General features: G+C 48.6%; 1 pseudogene; it reads left to right on the top strand.

Moving 5' to 3' along the window:
• Positions 1-1,399: 1,399 nt before the first annotated feature.
• On the top strand, positions 1,400-23,808 carry LOC101438367 (galectin-2-like; annotated as a pseudogene).
• Positions 23,809-25,901: the final 2,093 nt, after the last annotated feature.

The raw sequence follows: 25,901 nt of genomic DNA, 5'->3' as shown, positions 1-25,901 counted from the left end.
TTGGTGCCTGGTCTATATCATCACTGCTCAGCCTCCAGTTGCAGATGTGAACAACGGGCCTTCTCTCCAAGTGGGCAAGGGGCTCTGCAGCCCTGCGTGGAGGCCCTCCCTTGGCCCCAGCACAGCCCTGGGAAGCTCCCGCTCCATAGAAAGCCAGTCCCCGCCCCGTCCTGCGGAAACAGGGGCCAAATGGACAGTGAGCCCCAAGATGCAGCCTGTGGGTGTGGCTGGGAGTGAAGCAGTTAGGGCAGGACAAGGGTGCGGGAAGCCTTGGTTGGAGCTCTGGACGTTCCCTCCCCAGCAGGTGTGGGGAGCCCTTCCCGGGCTCAGGATCCCACCTGGGCAGGGGGACGGTGTGACAGGAGCTGCTTCGTGTGCTGAAGGGCCCAGGCCCACGTGGGATTGGTCTTCTGGGGGCCTCAAGTGCAACGTCTCTCTCTGCCCTAACTGCCCAGGAGACATGTGAGGCTGCGAATATGGCCATGAAGTTGGGGACAACCCTGATGATCAAGGGCAAAATTGCCAAAGATGTTGATCGGTGAGTTGGGGGAAGGGGAGCAGGTGGGGGCAGGAGGCAGCCTCGGTGCTCAGACCTCCGGCCAAGCGTGCTTTTCCACATCCTGGCAGCCTGTCACCCCACACCCCTGCTGGATCCTCTCGCGGTAGGACGTGCCTTCACCTCTGCACCCGGGTTTGGGCCCTCAGAATTCACGCGGTGCCACGTCTCTGTTCCTTGCCCCAGCAGCCACTGTAGGGGCAGGAGGAGAAGCTCCTGGAGCTCTTCCCGGTGCCCAGTGGACCGGGGGCCTCCCCTGCAAGCCCGACCTGGAACGACTGAGCAGCCCCGACATCCACCTGTTCATGCCGTTAAACCAGGGCCGACCTCCAGGGGGCGCTGACCGATGGTGTTCGCCCCCCTGCCCTAGAGCCCAGCAGAGGCAGAGCTCCGCCTCCAGGGGGCGCCTGTGAGCTGAGGGATTTCAGCATTTCTGGGGACTGACCCCTGTCAGCCTTTCATTATGAATGTCTCGGAGGATCACCACCTTGTTTTAGGGCAGACCTTGATTAAGACCACTTGTCTTTAGTGACTCTTCCAGCCACGACTCCCTGCCCCCAGGCCGTTCTATGCAGCGGGGGCCCCTGACCCTCAGCTATTTCCCTCCCCCTGCAGCTTTGCGATTAATCTGGGTGAAGGGCCCGAGAACCTGGGCCTGCACTTCAACCCTCGCTACGACCAGTCCACCATTGTCCTCAACTCGTTTGACCGCGGACTGGGGAAGGAGCTTGTGGTAGATCATCTGTGCTTTGCCCAAGGGTCAGAGATCACGGTGAGGTCAAGGGGGAAGATGCCAAGGAGAGCCCAGCCTCGCTGCCACCCTCCTTCTCTCTGCAGGTCGTAATGATCTTTGACAGTGACGGAGTCAAGGTGATGCTGCCAGACGGGCACCAGATCAGCTTCCCTAACAGGCTGGGCCTCTCCCAGCTGCCCTACCTGAGAGTGGAGGGGGGTCAGCATCTCCTCCCTGAAGTTTGACTGAGTGGGCAGCACCCCACCCACGTCCTCCTGAGTCACGCCAGGAGTCGCAGCCCCCACTCCCCCACTCTCAGTTCCTGCCCCTCTGGTCCCATTTTTCCTTCCCCAAGTTTTAGAGCAAATAAAAGAACCCGCCTTTACAGAGCCTTTCTGTGGCAGCATCTGTGGTTTTTGCTTTTCCTTTCTTTCTTTTCTTTTCTTTTTTAAAAGATTTATTTATTTCTCTCCCCTTCCCCCCAAACCTCCTCACTCCAGTTGTCTGTTCTCTATGTCTATTTGTCCGCTTCTGTTGTTGTCAGTGACACGGGAATCTTTGTTTCTTTTTGCTCCGTCATCTTGTTGTGTTCTCTCTCCGTGTGTGTGTGGTTCCATTCTTAGGCAGGCTGCACTTTCTTTCGTGCTGGGCGGCTCTCCTTATGGGGCGCACTCCCTGTACGTGGGGCTCCCATACGTGTGGGGTACCCCTGCGTGGCAGGGCATTCCTTGTGCGCATCAGCACTGTGTGTGAGCCAGCTCCACACGGGTCAGGAGGCCCTGGGTTTGAACCGTGGACCTCCCATGTGGTAGACGGGTGCCCTAACCACTGGGCCAAGTCCGCTTCCCGGTTTTTGCTTTTCATGTAGTTTAATGCTCAGGGCATCCTCATGATACAGAGGAAACTGAGGCATAAAGCCATAGGATGACCAGGTGGTGAACTGAGGCAGGATGTAAATCTCGGCCCATACTCCGAACCTCTTCCAGAGCATCCACCCCTCCTCATGACTTTCCCTTTTCACCAGAGGAAGTGCCAACTGTCCTGTGGATCATGGGGCAGAGGCTGCTTCCAGGTATTATCTGAGTGTCTGCCTTTCAAACAAGCCGCCTCCCTGGCTCAAGGCTGTGTCAATGCGCTGTCCTGAGCCAAGAGTGATGGCGGACCTGGGAGCCTCATCTGCAGTTTCAGGGAACAGCCCCTGGCCCAGGTGCCTGTTGAGTGTTGGAAAGAGGATGCCCGTCCTGCACCCTCCAAGGGATTCGACACCCCTTTGTGCAGAGTCACCTGTTTCAGCTTTCCCCATCCTGGGGTATCGGGTTCATCTATCTCCACCAGGAACCCCAGGAGGCACCCAGCACCAGCTGTCGCTCCCCACCCAGAATCTTGGGAGGGTGTGGGTGGGACAGGTAAAGCACTGGGAGGAGTCGGGAGACAGATCTACCCAGACCACCCGATCTTAGGCGGGGTAGGTGCTGCTGTGTGTCAGGCACAGGCCACTGCTGTCCGTCCCTCCAGTCATTTCTGCCCTTTGGAAGGTCCTGTCATCACCCTCATTGGGTACCCGCATCTCCAGGCGGTGCCGTTCCTTGTCTGGCAGTAAGAGACTGACCGAGAGCTTCATCCAGATGCCCCTCTGAGCACTGAGACCTAGCGATTTCTCTCAGATCTGAGAGCTGCGCCTCCAGCCTCCCACTCCCAGTTGCTCTAAGGCAGTAAATCTGCCCTGGGCAGATTTTACTCTCAGGAAATATCTGGCACTGCTGGAGGGAGGTTTTTGTTGGCACAGCCTGGCGCGTGTGGGTGGGGGGCTGCTGGCACTGAGTGGGTAGAGGCCAGGGGCGCCGTAAAGATCCCCCAGGGCTCAGAGAAGGCTCACCACTCCCAGCAAAGAGTCCTGAGGCCCCCAATGTGCTATGATGGTCGTGAATCTTTCTTCCTTGTTTCATTATGGTCATGATGATTTATGTACACAAAACGAATTTCTTTGTCTTCTTCCTCAACTTTCCCCTTATGATATACCAAGTTGTGTCTGCTTCAGTCATAATATTTGAGGATGTCAAGTTTGAGAGTGAATATTACCCAAGAACTTGTACCCTCTTCTCAATGGAATTAATGTGTTTCTAGTTGTACGCAGGAGAGTTGAACATTGTTTTGCGGAAATATATATATATATATATATATATATATATGCATGTCTGTTATTGTTTTTACTTAGAGACTAAGTATGGTTTAAGGTAACGTGTATGGTTGCCAAGTTGAAAATGGCTGGACTGTGATGGGTAGGCTGTCGTGTCAATGCGCCCAGGTAAATGTGTCTAAGCCAGGCATTGGTCAAGCAAGCACTGGGCTAAGTGTAATACAAGGGCATTTACGGAATTAGTCTCCAGTCTGCAGTGGTAAATCACAGACAGCTGGTTGTAGTTACATTAATCAGGGAGCTGGCCATCGGCAAGAATGATGCTTAACCTAATCAGTTGAATGCCTTCAAAGGGGAAGGGATTCCAGCATTTGGAGAGAATTTCCCAGCTCGTCTTTGGACAGTCAACATCTCCCAGAACTTGTGATGAACCTTCCTTGGACTTTCACTGCAGCCCCTGGTCGCAGCCTGCCTGCGCAACCTGGACTCTTGCATCCCCACGGCTGCGTGAGATTCTTACAGAATCGCATATTATTGACAGATATCTCTTGTTGATTCTGTTTCCCTAGAGAACTCTGACTAATACAGCTTGGTACCTGGAGTGGGATACTGAGCTTCAGAGTCCTGCTCCAGGCACCTGTCTCACCTGCCACCATCGCCTCTTTCGGACCTTCTTACACTTGTTGCCTCTGGGGGAGGCGGGCAACATCCTGCCGTCCTACCCCTGTACGAAGGAGCAGCTCCCAGTCCTCCTTCCTGGGAAGGTGGTGGCTTTGGGGGGCAGGGGTAATTCTCCTGCGGCCACTGTCCATGAAGCACTGGGAGGAGCCCCTGTCCAGGGAGCTGCTTCAGGGCTCTCAGGTTATGTCCCTCAGAGAACAGGGCTGGTCACTGAACAGAAATCCCAGACTTTAAAAATGGTTTGTGTGGACCAGATGTAGCTCAGGGGTTGACAGCCTGCTTCCCTGGGTTCAGTCCAAACAAACAAATGGAAAAAACCAGCCCTCACTCGGGAGCAGATGCAGCTCAGTATTTGAATGCCTGCGTTCAAGCACCAGGTCCTGGGTTCTAACTCCAGTTCCACCTAAAATTAAAAAAAAAAAAAAAAAATTCTGCCAGAAATTACTGTGAATCTTTGGCGTCTGCTCAAAATCATCACTGCTCAGCCTCCAGTTGCAGATGTGAACAATGGGCCTTTTCTCCAAGTGGGAAAGGGGCTCTGCAGCCCTGCGTGGAGACCCTCCCTTGGCCCCAGCGCAGCCCTGGGAAGGTCCCGCTCCACAGAGAGCCAGTCCCCTTCAGCTATTCGCCCAGAGTCCGTCCCACATCAGACCATACCCCCTGAGCATCCTAAACAGGTAACCCTCCTACTTATACTTTGATACGATTTTCTCAACATTTTGTTCTCAACGAACACCTGACACTCTCCCATGTTCGTATGTTGCCCCTCCCTCCCCCCAATTTTTGGACAATATTACCCCTCTGCCCATCCCCAGCCCCCCTGAAACCCACAAAGCCCCACCCGAAGGTAACCCCTTGCCCCCATTTTGTCCCTTCTCTGTGCTCATACTTACCGCCAGCTCATCACAGATTCCACCCCTGCAGACGTTAACTCACATCCTTCCTCCACCCCCCGATTTCCTGTAAGCCTCTTTTCCGGTGTCTAGCCCTCTGAGGCAGTTTGCTTATTTCATGTCATTGAGGTCATGTAGTATTTATCCTTCGATGCCTGGGTTGCTTCACTCAACATAAGACTGTCAAGGTTCATCCATGTTATCACGTGTGTTTGTAGTGTATTTGTTCTAACAGCCGAGTAGTATTCCATTGTGTGTATATACCACATTTTATTGATCCACTCGTCTGTTGATGGACATTTGGATTGATTCCAACTTTTGGCGATAGTAAACAATGCTGCTATGAACATTGGTGTACATATGTCTGTTTGTGTCCTTGTTTGCAGTTCTGATGGGTATATACCCAGCAGTGGTATTGCTGGGTCATATGGCAAATCGATGGTTAGGTTTTTGAGAAACCGCCAAACTGTCCTCCAGAATGGTTGGATCCTTCTGCATTCCCACCAGCAGTGGATGAGTGTTCCCCTTTCTTCACATCCTCTCCAGCATTTGTATTCTTCGGTTTTTTTCATAGCTGCCAATCTTATGGGAGTAAGATGGCATCTCATTGTAGTTTTGATTTGCATTTCCCTGATAGCTAGCTGAAGGCTCATTTTGCCAAGGTGGGTTGTACCATTGGGAAGAGACCCAAGAAGGGAGAGTTGGGGTGGACCCACATCCTGGGGAGGACTAATGCCGTCAAATAGAGAGAATTGTATCTCTAGTGAGAAAGGATGGCTCCCAGGGCATTAGGGCAGTTGAGAAAGTCAGGCCCTGAATACTGCTGCAAGTATCTCTGGACATGGCTTCTCGGGAAATGGAGATTGGCTGGCGTTGTGGGCCCCAAGGGGAGGGGATAATGGATGTGGAATGGATGGAAACAAGGTAAATATGGGGGCAAGAGAGGAGTTTTGTGAGAGTACACGAAGATGAATATAAAACATGTAATATTACTCCAAAAACATATAGGGGACAACAGACTAATAATGTAAACCATAAGGCAAAACATAGGATAACTAAAAAATTTAGAAAACTGTACAACCTAAAGTATGGACCACATAGTAAGCACAGATGTCATCTTGTTTGAAAGCTATTGTCTCGGAATCTGTACATCACTTTCTGGAACTATGATATGAACAAGTTAAGAGATTATCGCTGTGGAAGGGAAAAGGTTTTATGGTGAATCTGAGGAAGTACTGTATATTGTATATATGAATTTTGGTGATCTAAGACTCTTGTGAAGCTGACATTATGTTTGGATTGACTTTACAGGAAGTTTTGGATCACAGAGTGGTTCAACAATGGCAGCGGAGGAATACTGATATAGGATGTTATTGACAGGATATATATGGTTGACAGGGAGTTATACAGGGCATATGCCCGGGGTATATAGTAATGTCTAGATATACTCATAGTGAAAACAATTAAAAACAATAGCTGGGCGGGGGTACTGGTCCCTGGCCGGGGGGTCACTGTCGTGGACCCTGGAGGAGCAGCGGCAGTCCCCCAGGTGCAACGGCAAGAACCAGGAAGGAAGGAGGGCCCAACAGTGGGCTCCTGATACTTATGGCTATGCTTTTGAGCCTATACACCTGCAATAAGAATAAGGCCTAGAGTAGCACTGTGCCTGGGAGTTTCCTCCTGACAGCCTTCATGTTACTCAAATGTGGCCACTCTCACAGCCAAACTCAGCATGTAAATGCAGTGCATTCCCCCCAGCGTGGGACATGACACCCGGGGATGAGCCTCCCTGGCACCGAGGGATCACTACCACATATCAGCTGAAGATGCAACTAGAAAAGGACCTTGAATTAAAGGTTCAACACGGATCAGCAGAATATCCCTGTCTACATATAATAACATGACTTCAAAATGCTGTTTGACCTAATGTAAGGGGGAAATGGAAAGGAGAAATGAGAATTAAGGCTATGAGTCTCTCAAAAAGAGTCTGGAGGTTGTCAGAAGGAATGCCGCTATGCACAACTGAGCAGAGTCTGAGAGACAGATAAAGTAGATACAACCCTAGGTATTGCTTCTTTTGAGGGATAAAGAGACCCACGGGTTCTATGGTCATGGCAGATGGGGTTCACTGCCATGGCAGATGGCCCTTCTTTGGAGCTGGTGTTTCTGCGTGATGGAATTGGACTCAGAGGGGATCTCTTTTCACAAGACTTGCATGCTACTTTAATGGAATTGTAGTTGGTGCTGGGGTTTTAGATATATTTAGGGGATTTGAATCTCTGGGCTGATAATATGACACCCAGGCCCAGAGCCTCAAAAGACTTCAGCTCCTACACTGTGATTTATTGGACTTACCCCACTCAGCTAACATGGAGTTGAAGAAGGTCAACCACCACACCATGGAGGCTAGAGTGTCTACAACTGAAAGCAGGAGGAGTGCATCCAGTATCCATGTGGAATCTAAGCCCCCACTTGACATAGATGTGCAATGGACACAACCAATCCAATGTCCACAGAGAAAATGTGGAATGGGTGTGGGAAGGGTAGCCATGGTGGCTGCTGGGTTTGGGGAATGGCAGGAAGAGATGAGATGTGGAGGCGTTTTCGGGACGAGGAGATGTCCTGGGTGGTGCTTCACGGACAATTACAGGACATTGTAGATCCCCCCAGGGCCCACTGGATGGAACGAGGGAGAGTGTGGGCTATGATGTGGACCATTGACTAGGGGTGCAGTGATGCTCAGAGATGTACTTACCAGGTGCAATGGATGTGTCACGATGACAGGAGAGAGTGTTGCAGTGGGGGGAGTGGGGGGTGGGGGCGGTGGAGTTGAATGGGACCTCATATTTTTTAAATGTAATTTTTAAAAATAAATAAATAATTTTTTAAAAAAAGAAAGCAAGCCAGTCCCCGCCCCGTCCTGCGGGAACAGGGAGAAAATGGACAGTGACAAGGGACCACGGTGAGGCCGCCCGCAGTGGCCGTCAGTCCTGCTGGGCCTCTGCTCGGGGCTTTGCCAACAGTATCTCAAGTCGTCCCCACCGGCTTGCGGGAGGCTGCTCCCAGCCTCAGTGTCTCCAAAAGCCCCACAGCAGGGGCTCGGCCACTGTTTTTGGATGACTAGATGAAGTGAGCCAGTGGGAGGACGAGGGAAGTGAGTTCTGGAGAGGGACTTAGGGGGACACGTTCAGACACGTGACTTGCCGCATTTTGTATATTTTCTTTCTTTTTTTTTTTTAAATATTTATTTATTATTATTATTTTTTAATTACATTAAAAAAAATATATGAGGTCCCATTCAACCCCACCGCCCCTGCCCCCCACTCCCCCCACAGCAACACTCTCTCCCATCATCGTGATACATCCATTGTACCTGGTAAGTTCATCTCTGAGCATCACTGCACCCCATAGTCAATGGTCCACATCATAGCCCAGAGTCTCTCACGTTACATCCAGTGGGCCCTGGGGGGATCTACAGTGTCCCGTAATTGTCCGTGAAGCACTATCCAGGACAACTCCACGTCCCGAAAATGCCTCCACATCTCATCTCTTCCTCCCGTTCCCCACACCCAGCAGCCCCCATGGCTACCGTTCCCACACCCATTCCACATTTTCTCTGTGGACATTGGATTGGTTGTGTCCATTGCACACCTATGTCAAGTGAGGGCTTAGATTCCACATGGGTACTGGATGCACTCTTCCCGCTTCTAGTTGTAGACACTCTAGGCTCCATGTTGTGGTGGTTGACCTTCTTCAACTCCATGTTAGCTGAGTGGAGTAAGTCCAATAAGTCAAAGTGTAGGAGCTGAAGTCTGTTGAGGCTCTGGGCCTGGGTGTCATATTATCAGTCCAGAGATTCAAATCCCCTACATATATCTTAAACTCAGCACCAACTACAATTCCAATAAAGTAGCATGCAAGTCTTGTGAAAAGAGATCCCCTCTGAGTCCATTTCCATCATGCAGAAACACCAGCTCCAAAGAAGGGCCATCTGTCATGGCAGTGAACCCCTTCTGCCATGACCATAGAACCCGTGGGTCTCTTTATCCCTCAAAAGAACCAATACCTGGGGTTGTATCTACCTTATCTGTCTCTTAGACTCTGTTCAGTTGTACATAGGGGTATTCCTTCTGACAACCTCCAGACTCTTTTTTAGAGACTCACAGCCTTATAATCTCATTTCTCCTTTCCATTTCCCCCTTACATTAGGTCAAACCGCTTCCCGAAGTCATGTTATTATATGTAGACAGGTATATTCTGCTGTTCCGCATTGAATCTTTAATTCAAGGTCATTTTCTAGTTGCTTCTTCAGCTGGTATGTGGTAGTGATCCCTCGGTGCCAGGGAGGCTCATCCCCGGGTGTCGTGTCCCACGCTGGGGGGAATGCATCACATCTACACGCTGAGTTTGGCTGTGAGAGTGGCCACATTTGAGTAACATGAAGGCTGTCAGGAGGAAACCCCCAGGCACAATGCTACTCTAGGCCTTGTTCTTATTGCAGGTGCATAGGCTCAAAAGTGTAGCCATTAGTATCAAGAGCCCACTGTTAGGCCCTCCTTCCTTCCTGGTTCTTGCCGTTGCACCTGGAGGATTGCCGCTGCTCTCCCAGGGCCCACAACAGTGACCCCGCGGCCAGGAGCCCAGTACCCCCCCAGCTGTTGTTTTTAATTGTTTCCACTATGAGTATATATAGACATTACCATATACCCTGGGCATATGCCCTGTATAACTCCCTGTCAACCATATATATCCTGTCAATAACATCCCATATCAGTATTCCTCCGCTGCCATTGTTGAACCACTCTGTGATCCAAAACATCCCGTAAAGTGAATCCCAACATAATGTCAGCTTCAGAAGAGTCTTAGATCACCAAAATTCATATATACAATATACAGTATTTCCCCAGATCCACCATAAAACCTTTTCCCTTCCACAGCAATAATCTTTTAACTTATTCATATCATATTTCCTGAAACTGATGTACAGATTCCGAAACTATAGTTTTCAAACAAGGTAACATTTGTGCTTACTATGTGGTCCATACTTTAGGTTGTACAGTTTTCTAAATTTTTTAGTTATCCTATGTTTTGTCTTATGGTTTTCATTATTAGTCTGTCGTCCCCTATATGTTTTTGGTGTAATATTAGCTGTTTTATATTCATCCTCGTGTACTCTCACATAACTCCTCTTTTGCCCCCTTATTTACCTTTGTTCTATCCATTGCACGTCCATTTTCCCCTCCCCTTAGGGCCCACAACGCCTGCCAATCTAATGCCCTGGGAGCCGTCCTTTCTCACGAGAGATACAGTTCTCTCTATTCGACGGCATTAGTCTTCCCCAGGATATGGGTCCACCCCACCCAATGGTAGAACCCACCTTGGCAAAATGAGCCTTCAGCTATTCCCTCTGGAGTCCGTCCCGCATCAGACCATACCCCCTGAGCGTCCTAACCAGGTGACCCTCCTACTTATACTTTGATACGTTTTACTCAGCATTTAGTTCTCAATGAACTTCTGGCACTCTCCCATGTTTGTATGTTGCCCCTCCCTCCCACCTATTTCTTGGACCATATTACCCCTCTTCCCATCCCCAGCCCCCCTCAAACCCAGAAAACCCCACCCGAAGGTAACCCCTTGCCCCCATTTTGTCCCTTCTTTGTGCTCATACTTACCCCCAGCTCATCACAGATTCCACCCCTACAGACATTAACTCACATCCTTCCTCCACCCCCCGATTTCCAGTAAGCCACTTTTCCAGACTCTAGCTCTCTGAGGCAGTTAACTTATTTCATATCATTGAGGTCATATAGTATTTGTCCTTCAATGCCTGGGTTGCTTCACTGAACATAAGATTCTCAAGGTTCATCCATGTTATCACGTGCGATTGTAGTGTATTGGTTCTTACAGCTGAGTAGTATTCCATTGTGTGTATATACCACATTTTATTGATCCACTCATCTGTTGATGGACTTTTGGATTGATTCCAACTTTTGGCGATGGTGAACAATGCTGCTATGAACATTGGTGTACATATATCGGTTTGTGTCCTTGTTTTCAGATCTGATGGGTATATACCCAGCAGTGGTATTGCTTGGTCATATGGCAAATCTATGGATAATTTTTTGAGAAACTGCCAAACTGTCCTCCAGAATGGTTGGATCCTTCTGCATTCCCACCAGCAATGGATGAGTGTTCCCCTTTCTTCACATCCTCTCCAGCATTTGTATTCTACTGTTTTTTTCATGGCTGCCAATCTTATGGGAGTAAGATGGTATCTCATTGTAGTTTTGATTTGCATTTCCCTGATAGCTAGGGATTTGGAGCATTTTTTCATGTGCTTTTTAGCCATTTGTATTTCTTCTTTGGAGAAGTGTCTGTTTAAATCTTTTTCCCATTTTTTAAATGGGTTGTTTATCTTTTTGTTTTCGAGATATATGAGTTCTTTATATATGCAAGTTATAAGTCTCTTATCAGATATATGGTTGCCAAATATTTTCTCCCATTGTGTGGGTTCCCTTTTTACTTTCTTGACAAACTCCTTTGAGGTGCAGAAGGCTTTAATTTTGAGGTAGTCCCATTTATCTATTTGTTCTTTTGCTGCTCGTGCTTTTGGTGTGATATTCATGAAGCCATTTCCTATTACAAGGTCCTGTAGATGTTTCCCTACACTGCTTTCTAAGGTCTTTATGGTCTTGGCTCTTATATTTAGGTCTTTGATCCATCTTGAGTTGATCTTTGTATAAGGTGTGAGATGGTAATCCTCTTTCATTCTTCTACATATGGCTATCCAGTTCTCCAGGCACCATTTGTTGAATAGGCCATTCTCTCCCAGTTGAGAGGGTTTGGTGGCTTTATCGAATATTATATGGCTATATACATGAGGTTCTATATCTGAACTTTCAATTTGATTCCATTGGTCTGTGTGTCTCTCCTTATGCCAGTACCATGCTGTTTTCACTACTGTAGCTTTGTAGTATGTTTTGAAGTCAGGAAGTGTGATTCCTCCTATTTCGTTTTTCTTTTTCAATATGTCTTTGGCTATTCGGGGCCTCTTTTTATTCCAAATAAATTTCATAGTTAGTTTTTCTAGTTCCTTAAAGAAGGCTGTGTTGATTTTTATTGGGATTGCATTGAATGTGTAGATCAGTTTTGGTAGGATAGACATCTTAATAATATTCAGTCTTCCTATCCATGAACAGGGAATATTCTTCCATTTATTTAGGTCTTCTTTGATTTCCTTGAACAATCTTGTATAGTTCTCGATGTATAAGTTTTTTACATCTTTAGTTAAATTTATTCCTAAGTATTTGATTTTTTTATTTACTATTGTGAATGGTACTTGTTTCTTGATTTCCTCCTGATCTTGCTCATTATTGGTGTAGAGAAATGCTACTGATTTTTGCGCATTGATCTTATAACCTGCGACTTTGCTAAACTCATTTATGAGTTCTAAGAGCTTTGTTGAAGATCTCTCAGGGTTTTCTATATATAGGATCATGTCATCTGCAAATAATGAAATTTTGACTTCTTCCCTTCCAATTTGAATGCCTTTTATATCTGGTTCTTGTCTCAGTGCTCGAGCCAGTACTTCCAAGACAATGTTAAATAGGAACGGAGACAATGGGCATCCTTGTCTTGTTCCTGATTTTAGAGGGAAGGATTTCAGGATTTCGCCATTGTAAACAATGTTGGCTTTAGGTTTTTCATATATACTCTTTATCATGTTCAAAAAGTTTCCTTGTATTCCGATCTTTTGGAGTGTTTTTATCAGGAAGGGGTGCTGTATTTTGTCAAATGCCTTTTCTGCATCTATAGATATAATCATGTGGTTTTTTTCTCTCAGTCTGTTTATATGGTGTATTACATTGATTGATTTTCTTATGTTGAACCATCCTTGCATACCTGGGATAAATCCCACTTGGTCATGGTGTATAATTCATTTAATGTGTTGTTGAATACGATTAGCAAGTATTTTGTTAAGTATTTTTGCGTCTAGGTTCATTAGAGAAATTGGTCTGTAATTTTCCTTTCTTGTGGTGTCTTTGTTTGGCTTTGGTACTAGGGTAATGTTGGCATCATAGAAGGAATTAGGCAGTGTTCCTTCTGTTTCGATTTTTTGGAATAGTTTCAACAGGATTGGTGTTAGTTCTTTCCGGAATGTTTTGTAGAATTCACCTGTGAAGCCGTCTGGCCCTGGGGTCTTCTTAGTTGGGAGATTTTTAATGACTGATTCTATCTCTTTGCTTGTGATTGGTTTGTTAAGATCATCAATTTCTTCTTTCGTCAGTATGGGCTGCTTATGTATTTCTAGGAATTTGTCCATTTCCTCTAAATTGTCATTTTTGTTGGAATATAGTTTTTCAAAGTATCCTCTTATGATAGTCTTTATTTCTGTAGGGTCAGTGGTGATATCACCTTTCTCACTTCTTATTTTGTGTATTTGCATCTTTTCTCTTTTTTTCTTTGTTAGTCTCGCTAAAGGTTTGTCAATTTTGTTGATCTTCTCAAAAAACCAGCTCTTGGTCTTGTTTATTTTTTCAAGTGCTTTCTTATTTTCTATTTCATTTAGTTCTGCTCTTATCTTTGTTATTTCCTTCCTTCTTCTTCCTGTTGGGTTACTTTGTTGTTGTTTTTCTAATTCCTTCAAATGTGCAGTTAATTCTTCAGTTTCTGCTCTTTCTTCTTTTTTGATATATGAATTTATGGCTATAAATTTCCCTCTCAGTACCGCTTTTGCTGCATCCCATAAATTTTGGTATGTTGTGTTATCATTATCATTTGTTTCAAGGTAGTCATTGATTTCTTTTGAGATTTCCTCTTTGACCCACTGTTTTTCTAAGAGTGTGCTGTTTAATTTCCAAATTGTCGTGTGAAGTCTGGGTCTCTGTCCCTTGCAAATTTCCAGCTTGACTCCACTGTGGTCAGAGATATTGTTTTGTATGATTTCGATCTTTCTGAATTCATTAAGCCTTTCTTTGTGGCCTAGCATATGGTCAATCTTGGAGAATGTTCCATGTGCGCTTGAGAAAAATGTATATCCTGCTGTGTTTGGGTGTAATGATCTATATATGTCTATTAGATCCAGCTCTTCTAATATACTGTTCAAATGTTTTGTTTCTTTAGTGATTCTCTTTTGAGATGTTCTGTCCAGAGTTGATAGTGGTGTATTAAAATCCCCCACTATAATTGTAGATGCATCTATTCTTTCACTTAGTTTTTCCAGCGTTTGCCTCACATATTTAGAGGCGCCCTTGTTAGGAGCATAAATATTTATGATTGTTCGATCTTCTTGACAAATTGTCCCTTTCACTAAAATATAGTATCCTTCTTTGTCTCTCACAATTGTTTCGCATTTAAAGTCTATTTTGTCTGATATTAATATAGCTACTCCTGCCTTTTTTTGGTTGTTGTTTGCTTGTATGATTGTTTTCCAGCCATTCACTTTCAACCTCCATGAGTCTCTGGGTCTAAGATGTGTCTCTTGTAGGCAGCATATAGATGGGTCGTATTTCCTTATCCAGTGTCCCAGTCTGAATCTTTTGATAGGTGAGTTTAATCCGTTGACATTCAGTGTTATTACGTTTAGAGAGTTATTTATGTTAGCCATATTTTGGTTGGATTTGTGTTTGTTATATTTTGTTTGTATTATTTTATTTTCCCCTTCTATTTTTGTCTTTCTTGTTGCTTTTACACTCTCCTCCATCTCTGACTGTCCTGTTTTTTCCTTTCTTCCTGCAGAATTCCCTTAAGAATTTCTTGAAGGGGAGGTTTCTTGTTGATATACTCTTTCAGTTTCTGTTTATCTGTGAATATTTTGAACTCTCCATCATTTTTGAATGCTAGTTTAGCTGGATAGAGTATTCTTGGTTGGAGATTTTTTTCCTTTAGTACCTTGACTATATCATACCACTGCCTTCTTGCCTCCATCGTTTCAGATGAGAAATCAGCACTTAATCTTATGGAGTTTCCCTTGTATGTGATGGTTTTCTTTTCTCTTGCTGCTTTTAGAATTTTTTCTTTGTCTTGAGCATTGGATAATTTGACAAGTATATGTCTTGGGGTGGGCCTGTTGGGGTTTATGACCAGTGGAGTGCGCTGTGCTTCTTGGATATGTACATCTGTCTCTTTCAGTAGATTTGGGAAGTTTTCATTCATTATTTCCTGCAACACTCCTTCTGACCCCTTTCCCTTCTCTTCTCCTTCTGGAATGCCTATAATACGTATGTTTGAGCGTTTTGCGTTATCATTCAGGTCTCTAAGTCCTATCTGGATTTTTTCTACCTTTTTATTGACCACTTCTACTATCTGTTTGATTTCCAATGCACTGTCTTCCACATCACTAATTCTCTGCTCTGCCTCTTCTAGTCTGCTGATATTTGCTGCAAGTGTATTTTTGATTTCTTGAATTGTGGTGTTCATTTCCATCATATCTGTTATTTTTTTGCGCATGTCTGCAATTTCCCCTCCAAGTGTTGTCTTCACGCTGTTAACCTCTTTCATTACTTCATCAAATTTGTCGGTGATAAATGTTCTGAGATCTTTCATTGCTTGTGCGAAGTCCTGCCCCCCTTCCTGATTTTCAGTTTGTTGATTGGGTTCAGCCATGTTTTCCTGATTACTGGTTTGGTTTGTAGATTTTTGTTGCTGTCTTGTCAACATTTTTTCTTGACGGGTTTAATCAATTCCTTAGCTTCTTTGTCTAGTCTTGGAGATTAATTAGCTGTTGTTTTTGCGTAAGTGTTATATCTTCTCTTTGTCACTTTGTTCTTCTTATTCCAATTTCTTATTGCTAGTTAAGCTCACTTTAAAGGAAAGTATTAGTGCTGGGGAAAGTCAATTGTGTAAGGAAGGAAAAAGTGTGAAGTAGTATTGGTGATGTATGTTTACAAAGCAACAATATGAGTTCTGGGAGGATGGAGGTTAGATCATGTAAATTGTGTAGAGTTATAGTAGTAGGAAAGTACCTATAATGAGGTAGACGACTGAATATGGGAGGAATGTGGTACGTACTAAGAGGCTATTGTTTTCGTGAGAGAGGGAAAGAGAAAAGAAAGGTAATAGTTTCAGGGACGAATACCAGATGGAAAACTAAACAAAGGTATTAGAAATTAAGAGTTAGACACTTTGTGGATCAAAGAAAGGGAGATGGAATATAGGAGAGATAGCAGATGGTGGAGGATATCAAGTTGTAGGGGAAAGGGGATAGTGTAGATAGGCTAAATCTATTCACAGAGAAATGAGGCAGTGGAGGGTGAGGAAACCCAGCAAATGTGAGGTATTTCCTGTAGGACCTATTGTATTGTTAAGGTAAAATAGTATAAGAAGAATATTGGGGACAAGAAAGAGAGGATTGAAAAAAAAAAAAAAGAACAACAAGAACAACAACAACAACAACAACAAAAAAACAAAAACAAAAAGAAAAAAAACCCAAAGAACAGAAACCCCGCCGTCAGGCTCGGCTGGGCTCAGCTGGGCTCCGGTCCCCCGCCCGCCGCCCGCCGCCCGCCGTGGCTTGGCTGGGCTCGGCTGGGCTCGGGTCTCCCGCCTGCCGCCCGCCGCGGCTCGGCCGGACTCGGCTTCCCCGCCCACCGCCCGCCGCCACGGCGCAGCGCGGCTCGGCTCTCCCGCCCGCCACCCGCCGCGGTGCTAGCTGCCTCGGCTCTGCCTACCCAAGGAGGGAATCCTCCACACGTAGCTGGGATCTCCGTGTATATTTCACAGATGGATCCTCTCTGTTACCTTCCCTCCAAATCGATGTCCAGACACCTCCGGACCAGGAAAAATCCTGAAACAGCCGGTCCCAAAGAGTCTCCGACGCCTCCCAGCCGATTCCCCCCAGGAGCTAGTAACCGGGAAGTTCACTCAGCCGCCATCTTGCCTCCCCCTCTGTATATTTTCTGGTTGAGTCTGTTTTATGCTGGTTCAGTTTGGTTCCAAACGAATCAAACCTTGCTTCTGGGGTTCTGCTCAGGGGAACTGTGAGGCTGGCATGCTGCAGTATGCCATTTCTGGATGGGTAAACTGAGTCTTCCTCACTGAGCCCCCAGATGCAGCCTGTGGGGTGGCTGGGAATGAAGCAGTTAGGGCAGGACAGGGGTTGGGGAGGCCTTGATTGGAGCGCTCTGGACGTTCCCTCCCCAGCAGGTGTGGGGAGCACTTCCCGGGCTCGGTTCCCCACCTGGACAGGGGAACGGTGAGACAGGAGCTGCTTCATCTGCTGAAGGGCCCAGGCCCACGTGGGATCGGTCTTCTGAGGGGCCTCAAGTAAAACGTCTCTCTCTGCCCTAACTGCCCAGGAGACATTTGAGATTACGAATATGGCCATGACTGGGGAGAACACTCAAGTTCAAGGGGAAAGTTGCCAAAGATGCTGATCGGTGAGTTGGGGGAAGGGGAGCAGGTGCGGGACAGCAGGCAGCCTCGGTGCTCAGACCTCGGGCCAAGCGGGCTTTTCCACATCCTGGCAGCCTGTCACCCCACACCCCTGCTGGCTCCTCTCGCGGTAGGACGTGCCTTCACCTCTGCACCTGGGTTTGGGGCCCTCAGCATTCACGCTGTGTCACGTCTCCATTCCTTGCCCCAGCAGCCACTGTAGGGGCAGGAGGAGAAGCTCCTGGAGCCCTGCCCGGAGCCCAGTGGATCGGGGGCCTCCCCTGCAAGCCCCGACCTGGAAAGACTGACCAGCCCCGATGTGCATCTGTTCATGCATGTTACACCAGGGCCGACCTCCAGGGGGCGCTGACCGATGGTGTTCGGCCCCCTGCCCCAGAGCCCAGCAGAGGCAGAGCTCCGCCTCCAGGGGTCGCCTGTGAGCTGAGGGATTTCAGCATTTCTGGGGACTGACCCCTGTCAGCCTTTCATTATGAATGTCTCAGAGGATCACCACCTAGTTTTAGGGCAGACACCTTGATTAAGACCACTTGTCTTTAGTGACTCTTCCAGGCACGACTCCCTGCCCCCAGGCCGTTCTATGCAGCGTGGCCCCTGACCCTCACCTATTTCCCTCCCCCTGCAGCTTTGCGATTAATCTGGGTGAAGGGCCCGAGAAGTTGGGCCTGCACTTCAACCCTCGCTACGACAGGTCCTCCATTGTCCTCAACTCGTTTGACGGCGGATGGGGGAAGGAGGTTGTGGTAGATCATCTGTGCTTTGCCCGAGGGTCAGAGATCACGGTGAGGTCAAAGGGGAAGATGCCTGGGAGGATGCCAAGGAGAGCCCAGCCTCGCTGCCACCCTCCTTCACTCTGCAGGTCGTAATGACCTTTGACAGTGACGGCGTCAAAGACGCCGCACCAGATCAGCTTCCCTAACAGGCTGGGCCTCTCCCAGCTGCCCTACCTGAGCGTGGAGGGGGGGTCAGCATGTCCTCCCTGAAGTTTGACTGAGTGGGCAGCACCTGTCAGAGGAAAAGTCCCAGCCAGCACCCCACCCACGTCCTCCTGAGTCACGCCAGGAGTGGCAGCCCCCACTCCCCCACTCCCAGTTCCTGCCCCTCTGGTCCCATTTTTCCTTCCCCAAGTTTCAGAGCAAAAAAAAGAACCCACCTTTACGGAGCCTTTCTGTGGCAGCGTCTGTGGTTTTGCTTTTCCTTTTTTTCTTTTCTCTTCTTTTTTTAAAGATTTATTTATTTATTAATTTCCCCTTCCCCCCAACCCCCCTCACTCCAGTTGTCTGTTCTCTGTGTCTATTTGTCTGTGTCTATTTGTCCGCTTCTGTTGTCAGCGGCACGGGAATATGTGTTTCTTTTTGCTCCATCATCTTGTTGTGTTCTCTCTCTGTGTGTGTGGCGCCATTCTTAGGCAGGCTGCACTTTCTTTCGTGCTGGGTGGCTCTCCTTATGGGGCGCACTCCCTGTGCGTGGGGCTCCCCTACGTGGGGGGCACCCCTGCGTGGCAGGGCATTCCTTGTGCACATCAACACTGCGCGTGCGCCAGCTCCACACGGGTCAGGAGGCGCGGGGTTTGAACCGTGGACCTCCCATGTGGTAGACGGACGCCCTATCCACTGGGCCAAGTCCGCTTCCCAGTTTTTGCTTTTCATGCAGTTTAATGCTCAGGGCATCCTCATGATACAGAGGAAAATGAGGCATAAAGCCATAGGATGACCAGGTGGTGAACTGGGGCAGGATGTAAATCTCAGCCCATACTCCCAACGTCTTCCAGAGCGCCCACACCTCCTCATGACTCTCCCTTTTCACCAGAGGAAGTGCCAAGTGTCCTGTGGATCATGAGGCAGAGGCTCCTTCCAGGTATTATCTGTGTGTCTGCCTTTCAAAAAGCCGCCTCCCTGTCTCTGGGCACTGTCAATGTGCTGTCACGAGCCAAGAGTGACGGAGGACCTGGGAGCCTCATCTGCAGTTTCAGGGAACAGCCCCTGGCCCAGGTGCCTGTTGAGTGTTGGAAAGAGGATGCCCGGCCTGCACCCTCCAAGGGATTCGACACCCCTTTGTGCAGAGTCACCTGTTTCAGCTTTCCCCATCCTGGGGTATCGGGTTCATCTATCTCAGCCAGGAACCCCAGGAGGCACCCAGCACCAGCTGTCGCTCCCCACCCAGAATCTTGGGAGGGTGTGGGTGGGGCAGGTAAAGCACTGGGAGGAGTCGGGAGACAGATCTACCCAGGCCACCCGATCTTAGGCGGGGTAGGTGCTGCTCTGTGGCAGGCACAGGCCACTGCTGTCTGTCCCTCCAGTCATGTCTGCCCCTTTGGAAGGTCCCGTCATCACCCTCATTGGGTACCCGCATCTCCAGGCGGTGCAGTTCCTTGTCTGGCAGTAAGAGACTGACCGAGAGCTTCATCCAGGCTGCCACTCCCAGCACTGAGACTTGGCAATTTCTCTCACATCTGAGAGCCGCGCCTCCAGCCTCCCACTCCCACTTGCTCTAAGGCAGTAAATCTGCCCTGGGGAGATTTTAATTCCCGGGGACATCTGGCCCTGCTGGAGCGAGGATTTAGTTGGCACAGCCTGGTGGGGGTGGGATGGGGAGGGCTGCTGTCACCGAGTGGGTAGAGGCCAGGGGTGCTTAAAGACCCCACAGGGCACAGAGCAGACCCCACCCCCAGCAAACAGTCCTGAGGCCCCCAGTGTGCTATAACGGTCATGAATCTTTCTTCCTTGTTTCATTATGATGATGATTGTTTATGTGCACAAAATGAATTTTTTTGTCTTCTTCCTCAAACTTTCCCCTCATCATATAACAATTTGTATCCATTTCGTGTCATAGTATTTGCGGATGTGAAGTTTGAGAGTGAATATTACCCAAGACCTGGTACCCTATTCTCTATGGAATTAATGCATTTCTGGTTGTACGCAGGGGAGTTGAACATTGTCAGGCGGAAATATATATATAGGCATGTCTGTTATTGTTTTTACGTAGAGACTAAGCGTGGTTTAAGGTAATGTGTGTGGTTGCAGAGTTGACAAGGGGGGGAATGTGATGGTTAGGCTATTGTGTCAATTCGGCCAGATAATTGTGCCCAGATGTTTGGTCAATCAAGCACTGGGCTAACTGTAATACAAGGGCATTTTTGGACTTAGTCACCATTGACTTTACTGCAGGGGTAAATCATAGACAGCGGGTTGCAGTTACACTAATCAGGGAGCTGGCCATCGGCAAGAGTGACGCTTACAGCAATCAGTTGAATACCTTAAAAGGGGAAGTGATTCCAGCATTTGGAGAGAATTTCCCTACTCGTCTTTGGACAGCCAACATCTCTCAGAACTTGTGATGAACCTTCATTGGACTATTTTTGCAGCCCCTGGTCACAGCCTGCCTGCGGAACCTGGACTTGTGCATCCCCACGGCTGCGTGAGAGACTCTTATAGAATTGCATATTATTGCCAGATGTCTCGTATTGATTCTATTTCCCTGGAGAACTCTGACTAATACAGCTTGGTACTCAGAGTGGGGTACTGAGCTCCAGAGCCCTGCTCTCAGGCACCTGTCTCACCTGCCACCATCTCCTCTTTCTGACCTTCTCACACTTGTTATCTCTGGGGGAGTCGGGCAACATCCTGCCGTCCTACCCCTGTGCGAAGGAGCAGCTCCCAGTCCTCCTTCCTGGGAAGGTGGTGGCTTTGGAGGTGGCGTGGGGGCAGGGGACATCCTCCTTTGGCCACTGTCTTCGAAGCACTGGGAGGAGTCCCTGTCAGGGCGCTGCTTCAGGGCTCTCAGGTTATGCTCCTCAGAGAACAGGGCTGGGTACTGAATGGAAATCCCAGAATTCAAAAATGGTCTGCTGCAGGACCGGATGTAGCTAAGGGGTTGATCTCCTGCTTCCAATTTAGAAGGTCCTGGGTTCATACCTGGTACCTCCTAAAACCAAACAACAAATTGAAAAAACCAATTCTCATTGGGGAGCAGCTATAGGTCGTATTTGAGCACCTGCTTCCATGTACCAGGTCCTGGGTTCTATCTCCGTGACCTCCTAAAACAAGAAAAAGTTCTGTCACAAATTACGATGAATCTTTGGAACCTGCTCAACGTCATCACTGCTCAGCCTCTAATTGCAGCTGTGGAAAATGGGCCTTTTCTCTAAGAGGGGAATGGGGTCTGTAGCCCCTGCGTGGAGACCCTCCCTTGGCCCCAGCGCAGCCCTGGGAAGCCCCCGCTCCATAGAAAGTCAGTCCCTGTCCTGTCCTCTGGAAACAGGGGAGCAAATGGACAGCGACAAGGGACCACGGTGAGGCCGCCCGCAGTGGCCGTCAGTCCTGCTGGGCCCTCTGCTCGGGGCTTTGCCAACAGTATCTCGAGTCGTCCCCACCGGCTTGCGGGAGGCTGCTCCCAGCCTCAGTGTCTCCAAACGCCCCACAGCAGGGGCATGACATGGTTTTCAGATGACTAGATGAAGTGGGCCAGGGGAGGATGAGGGAAGTGAGGTTTGAAGAGGGACTTAGGGGGACTCGTTCAGGCACGTGACTTAAGGCATTTTGTAGATTTTCAGTCCAGTCAGTTTTCTGCTAGTACAGTTTGGTTGCAAACTAATGAAACCTTGCTTCTCGGTTCTGCTCGGGAACTGTGAGTTTGGTGGGCTGCAAAGTACCCATTTCTGGATGGGTAAACTGAGTCTTCCCCACTGAGCCCCCAGATGCAGGCTGTGGGGAGGCTGGTAGTGAAGCAGTTAGGGCAGGACAGGGGTGCGGGGAAGCCTTGGTTGGAGCGCTCTGGACTTTCCCTCCCCAGCAGGTGTGGGGAGCACTTCCCGGGCTCGGGACACCATCTGGGCAGGGGGACAGAGAGACAGGAGCTGCTTCATTTGCTGAAGGGCCCAGGCCCACGTGGGATTGGTCTTCTGAGGGGCCTCAGGTACAACGTCTCTCTCTGCCCTAATTGCCCAGGAGACATTTGAGATTATCAATATGGCCGTGAAGTTGGGGACCACCCTCAAGTTCAAAGGGAAAGTTTCTGATGATGCTCATCGGTGAGCTGGGGGACGGGGAGCAGGTGGGGGCAGGAGGCAGCCTTGGTGCTCAGACCTCGGGCCAAGCGGCCTTTTCCACATCCTGGCAGCCTGTCACCCCACATCCCTGCTGGCTCCTCTTGCGGTAGGACGTGCCTTCACCTCTGCACCTGGGTTTAGGGCCCTCAGAATTCACACTGTGCCACGTCTCTGTTCCTTGTCCCCAGCAGCCACTGTAGGGGCAGGAGAAGAAGCTCCTGGAGCTCTGCCCGGCGCCCAGTGGCTCGGGGGCCTCCCCTGCAAGCCCCGACCTGGAAGGACTGAGCAGCCCCGAGGTCCACCTGTTCATGCACGTTAAACCAGGGCCGACCTCCAGGGGGCGCTGACCGATGGTGTCCGCCCCCCTGCACTAGAGCCCAGCAGAGGCAGAGCTCCGCCTCCAGGGGGCGCCTGTGAGCTGAGGGATTTCAGCATTTCTGGGGACTGACCCGCATCAGCCTTTCATCGTCAGTGTCTCAGGTAGGGTCCAAGAGAAAAGTCATCCTTTTCTCCTACTTGGGTCCCTCAAAGCTATAGAAATGTGGGGTGCTCATGGCCTGAGTCCTCTGAATGAATGCTCCATATAAACAGAAAGCTCTTTCTCCCAGGGACCACAGATTCCTAACCCAGATGCCTGGAGTGCTCCTGCCGAGGTCCCTTAGCTCTGAAACATACCTGCAGTGATGGGGAGCTCACCACCTTAAGGAATCTCAAACAGTTTCAGATACTTGAAGAGAATTCAGATTGCCAGGACAGGCACCCTCAGATCCTAAAATTTTCAAATTCCTCCTATGAACAGCCTTGGTCCATGCTCCTAATGGAACGTGGTCCCCCAGGGCCAGGTCTGACCACGTGCTCACCTCCCTTGTTTTAGGACACAGTCCTTGATTAATGCAAATTTCTTTAGTGACTCTTCCAGCCACGACTCCCTTCCCCCAAGCTGTTCTACACACGGTGGCCCCTGACTTCACCGATTACCCTCCCTCCTGCAGCTTTGAGATTAATCTGGGCGGTGGGCCCGAGAGGCTGGGCCTGTACTTCAACCCTCGCTTTGACGAGTCCATCATTGTTGCAACTCGTGGGAAGGCAACTGGGGGGAGGAGCTTCGGGAAGATCATCTCTGCTTTGCCCAAGGGTCAGCGATCACGGTGAGGTCAAACGGGAGTGGGGGGCGGGGATGTGAAGGGGAGCCCAGCCTCCCTGACACCCTCCTTCTCACTGCAGGTCACTGTGGCCCTTGAGAGTGATGGATTCAAGGTGACGCTGCCAGACGGGCACCAGTTCAGCTTCTCTAACAGGCTGGGCCTCTGCCAGCTGCCCTACCTGAGCGTGGACGGTGGGTTCAGCATCTCCTCCCTGAGGTTTGACTGAGTGGGCAGCACCTGCCAGATGAAAATGCCCAGTGAGAACCCCTTCGACGTCTTCTTGAGTCAGGCCATGACCAGCAGCCCCCACTCCCCCACTGCCTTTCCTGCCCCTCTGGTCCCATTTTCTTCCCCAAGTTTCAGAGCAAATAAAAGAACCCACCTTTACGGAGCCTTTCTGTGGCAGGATCTGTGGTTTTTGCTTTTCATGCACTTTAATGCTCAGGGCATCCACATGATACAGAGGAAACTGAGGCACAAAGTCATAGGATTGCCAGGTTGGAATTGGGGCAGTATGCCAGCCTCAGCTCATGCTTCCAGTCACTTCAGAGAGCCTGCTGCTAATCACATCTCTCTTTTCATCAGAGAAAGTGCCAAATGTCCTGTGGGATTATGGGGCAGAGGCTGCTTCCAGGCACCTGGGCCAGGGGCTGTTCCCTGGAACTGCAGATGAGGCTCCCAGCTGGGCCTCTTATCCCAGGTGTATTCCAGTCTGGCTCCCATTAGCCCAGGCTTGGGAGAGGTAACACGTAATGGTCTAAGATATAACCTGGCAGAAGCAAGCACAGGAGTTTTCTAGGACAGTAAGGCCAGTGTGGCTTGAGGGATTAAATGGAAGAAAAGTGATAGACTCTGAGTCCAAGGGGCAATTAGGGTGTGCTGGGTGGTCTGTTGAGTTTCTCTCCAGACCCTCTTGTAGCAGTTTGATATGGTTATGAATTCCAAAAATAGATATTGGATTATGTTTGTAATCTGGTTTTTATCTGGGCGTGATTAAGTTATGATTAGGGCTTTGATTGTGCCACGTCATTAGGGCGTTGAGTCCCTGCCCCTTAGTGGTGGGGGGACTCACAGATAAAAGGCATGGCAAAGGACAGAGTTAGGGGTTTTTGATGTTGGAGTTTGATGCTAAAGCCTTAAGCTGGAGTCCCGGGAAGTAAGCTCACAGAGGAAAGGGAAGCCAGCCTCAGGAAGAGAGGAATGCTGAACCCAGGAAGAAGCAAGTCCCGGGAAGAAAGGAAACTTAAACCTGAGAGAAGCAAGAACCTGGAAGGGAGGAACCCAGGAAGCCTGAACCCTCGCAGATGTCGGCAGCCATTCGCTCCACATGTGGAAATAGACTTTGGTGAGGGAAGTAACTTATGCATTATGGCCTGGTATCCGTACGCTCCTACCCCAAATAAATACTCTGTATAAAACCAATCGATTTCTGGCGTTTTGCATCAGCACCCCTTTGGCTGACTAATCCACCTCTCTTCACCTTTCCACACCCTGCTCTGTGCTCAGGGCCTGTGCCGAGCAGGCCCTCTTGCCACCTGGCTACCCACTGGATCCTCTACAGGGCACTACCAAGTGGGGTGTGTGGATTATGGCCAATCGGGTCCTAAAAGAATCCCGTGGGTGCCTGTGCCTGAGTTCCTCCTTCCGACTCAAGTATTTCCTCCACCTTGTGAGGATTGGGTCGAATCAAATCACATTTAAATAGGTTGAATCAGTTATGGAAAATCTCCCAACAAAGAAAATCTACGACCGTATGGCTTCACAGGTGAATTGTCTGAAGCATTTCTAGAAGAATTAACACCAGTCCTGTTTAGACTCTTCGAAAAATTGAGAGGAGGGAAGATTACTGAACACATTTTACGAAGCCAGCAAAAATGGTACAAGTAAAAAAAATTATAACTCAATCGCTTTAATGAACATAGATGCTAAAATTCTCAACAAAATAATTTCAAATCTAATCCCAATAGCATATAAAAAGACTTATACATCAAGACCAAGTGGATTTATTCCTGGTATGCAGGGCTGGGTCAACGTAAGAAAATCAATCAGCATAATATCCTACATTAACAAATTGAAAGAAAATAAGCACATGATCATCTCAGTAGATGTAGAAAAGGCATTTTTAAAAAAGATTTATTTTTTGCTCTCCACTCTACCCCTCCCCATTTTCTGCTCTCTGTGTCCATTCACTGTGTGTTTTTCTGTCTCTTTTATGCATCTATTCTTAATAGGCAGTCGTGGGAACTGATCCTGGGAACTCCTTGAGTGGGAGAGAGGTGATCACTCTCTTGCAGTACTTCAACTCCCTGTTCCGTTATG

Source organism: Dasypus novemcinctus, chromosome 12 (genome assembly GCF_030445035.2).
Source record: "Dasypus novemcinctus isolate mDasNov1 chromosome 12, mDasNov1.1.hap2, whole genome shotgun sequence".
NCBI classification, from domain to species: Eukaryota; Metazoa; Chordata; class Mammalia; order Cingulata; family Dasypodidae; genus Dasypus; species Dasypus novemcinctus.
Note: the sequence above shows the minus strand (reverse complement) of the source record. Positions and strands in the feature narration are given on the sequence as shown.